We start from the raw sequence: 3776 nt of genomic DNA on the forward strand, positions 1-3776 counted from the left end.
CGTCTAGATAAGATCGAAAAGGCTAACTCCGAGTGGCAATAAATAGTGCGGAACTTTCCAGAAAGTAGGAAGGATGCAAAGTAATCCAAGGGAAAGCTAGACCTCGAGTGACGAAAGACCGGAGCCACTCTAGTGACCTTCGAAAAGGGTCCGTACTAACAAGCTATTACTGCCTAGTGCCTAAACTGATTAGAGAGTTGTTGAATAAGCAAATCGGCTGTTTAGAGTTACAGCAAACAAGAAATCAGAGCAGTCGTGTGGAAGGTCTTTCTTCGGCCTTTGCTTCCTCTTCTTAGCCTAGCCGCTTCCAGGTAAGGAGAAAGAAGTGAACTCGAATTTTGTGGGGGAAGGAACTTAATATAACAATAACAAGCAAGACCAAGAGATATGACAACAAATCCTTGTAACGAGCAGTAATCGAACCAGCACCTCTAGAACCAAAGGAAAGACCAAGCGAACTTCCTTTTATTCAGATCGCGACTTTTGGTAACTCGGTTCCTCACTCTGTCCATAAGTACGTCAGGGGAGAATTAAGCTCAACTATCCCAACTATCAAACTGAACTAACCATAGTATCCCCCGTTGACTTTTCTTTTTAAGATAGAATCTTCAATGAGTGGAAACAAGTACCCAACCTAATAAATAGACGGGCGCGTTAGCTAGGCCGTTTTCTTCGCTTGCTCTGTACCTACTCTTGATAGGAAATTAAAGAGGTAGACCTAAAGGGAGGGAGGGTATATTCCTATAGTCTATGGTTTCCTGCTTCTTCACTTCAATCAATCATAAAGACAAACGTAGTTGGTATTCTCAAGGGTCAAGCCTTAGTCTGTTGATCTCTTCGCTTGTCCTATTACATGTGCGTGCTGATGTCTACTCTAGTACGAAAGGGCAGCATTTACTATACCAAGCTGACTGAGCTGCTTCTGGCACGAGAGAGATTCATTATCGTTACTGTGAGTATATTCATGGCAGCCTTTAACGACAAGGCTTCCCTTCACAATAGTGGCATACAGAAAGGAGTAGTTCACTATGATATGCCATACTAGAAAAAACTAACTAGACCAACACAGACTAATTGACGGGATTAACCTTCCCTACTTACTCGTTTACTCGAGAAGAGAATCAGTTATCCCAGAGACGACTACGCAAAGTATTAACCGGGGACTTCTACTCAAACTCAAACACCACTCCTGTTCCTTTCTATCTTCTCTTTCCATTCACTACGAAAGACTTCTGCGTGCAAGACAACCCTTATGGATTGGACTTTCTAGCTATGGATATCTCCACTTCTAAACTAGCTGATGTACTCTTGTTTACTAAGGAAAGAGAAAGCTTTTTTTTCAAGTCTTTGCTTGAAATGAAATTTTTCTTACCCTAGATTCAAGCCAGTAAGCAGGGATGTTCTACATGGCCAAGGAAGCATCGGTTTTTAGTCTCATTATGAAGTGAAGCGGAAAATGAGAAAGTTTTTGCAACAAGAACTTTTATTACATTCCTATTAACACTGAGACTTGTCTATTCCTAATAAAGGAAAGAGAAGAGTCACTTAGCTACGAGAGTTAGGCATTTTTGACTTCTTCTATTTCATTTCCGTATCGATTCACTCAATATAGAAAAGCAACTAGAGCAAAGCTAGTATCCGGCCTAAAGCTCTTGAACTAAAGGAGGGGTCTAGCATACTGAAACATAAATGTAGCTATAAAGCCTTTCTGAGCATCTTCCAAAATAATGGGAATGTGGTCCGAACCAAGTAGGTATGCGTACTAATAGTTATTTCGTAATTTGAGATTGCAGGACACAATAATTGAAAAATCAAGAATTCATTTTGGTACTTGGACGATGGATATTCAAGGCTCATGACTGGTGAAGCTAAGCTGCTATCAAAACTGACTCGTTTATTGGGCCCAAGATCACATTTGAATATGATTCTCAAGGTAAAACTGTGGGTAAGGGTAAACTAATTCATGATAATATTATCATTCAAGACATCTTATTTGTTGAAAATCTTAAGTATAATTTAATCAGCATAAGTCAATTGTGTGATCGTAATTATTTACTTGAGTTTAGTAAGTATGTTTGTACTGTCAAAGATACTTCTGGATGCATTATAATGACAGTTGACATGTGGTAATATATATAAAATCAGTTGGACTACTCAACTAATTGATCCAATGTGCTTCATGGCTTCTAACTTATCAAGGAACTGTTTGTAACAAAAAATAATAAATCATTTATATTTCAAAGAAGCCATTGCAAATCTGAGCAAAAACAATATGGTCAATTGTGATACATTTGTCCTACATCTTAAAAATTAAAGATTTAAAAAGAGTTTATAATGAGCTACAATGGACTTCTATAGCAATTTGGGTTAATAATTTTCGTAAAATCGAGGACGAGTACGAAGTAGTTGCTATAGGGGCCCGTTGTGCAGTCACGCAGGCGTGAGCTCGAGCTCGGGGTGTGACAGAATGGTATCAGAGCCGGTCACCAGCATTGAAAACCGGGAAATAAGTGCTATGCGGGGCAAAGTGCTACGTGCATAGGAGCCGCCTCTTGAATCTGCGGGAGAAAGTGCTACATGACAGGAGCCACCTTTTGAACCTGTAGGAGCCACCTCTAGATTCTCGGTGCTGGTGGACCGAGAAGTCAGGCCACGACGAGGACGTCGCGTTCTGAAGGAGGGGTGATTGTGATACCCTTGTCTCACATCTTAAAAATTAAATATTTAAAATGAGTTTATAATGAGATACAATGGACTTCTATAGCAACTTGGGTTAATCATTTTCGTAAAAGTGATGACAAATACGAAGTAGTTGTTATAGGAACCTATTGTGCAGTCATGCAGGCGCGGGCTCGAGCTTGAGCTCAGGGCGTGACATCAATAGTCTTACTAAAAGTGAATTTCAAATGACAAAGTCTGTTCAACTTGTCAGTTTGGAACATCCTCTCAAATCTGACTGGAATCAACTCTCTTCTATCTCAAGTCAAGACAGGTAAAAAACTGACTGATATTGATAACGAAACCTTCAAAGACCAAGTGGTCAAGGATCTGAAAAATCTTTACAAAGATATCCACTCCTTGTTCATCCAAATAAATTCCATGAGAAAGAACCCTGCAATGTCCCAAATATCAAGCTCTCATGATGCTCTTTCTTAGAAGATGAACTTAGTTCATGAAAACATGAATTCAGATATCGACTCAGTTCACACTCAGCTTTCTGTCAAGATCGACACTATGTCAGCCCAGATGGCTTCGGTTGTGCACATTCTACGCAGATATGTGTCTATTCCTGGTGTTGACAAAAAGATGGAAGAAAAATATGAAATAGAATCTAAGGATGAAGACAAGAGATACTTGTTTTTTAGATTTGTTTATCAGTTAATCAGTTTTATCAGATTTATGAATTTGCTTATCGGTTTCAGTAGCCTACATTGGACGTTTCGCTTTATTTTGTCAAACACTAAAAATGGGAAAATTGTTGGATCAAGAATTTTATGTTTTGGTGTTAACAAATAATTAAGGCAAAACTTGCTTTAGCTAAATTGATCTACACTCGGACCCTAAACTGAAATTTTTCTTAAGCTAAATTGGTCTAGTCGAACTAAACTGACTCGGATTATCAGTTTTCGTCATTCAGTTTCAAAGAATGGGTTTGCACCAGCATCAGTTTACACAAGAAATCCAAACTGATGATAGGATAAAGTTTTCCATACAAAACTGATCGTTGCAGTGTACGACTGTCACATAATATTGATATTGGCTTAAGACAAGCCAAC

The sequence above is a fragment of the Primulina tabacum genome, chromosome 5, assembly GCF_025594145.1.
Source record: "Primulina tabacum isolate GXHZ01 chromosome 5, ASM2559414v2, whole genome shotgun sequence".
NCBI lineage: Eukaryota > Viridiplantae > Streptophyta > Magnoliopsida > Lamiales > Gesneriaceae > Primulina > Primulina tabacum.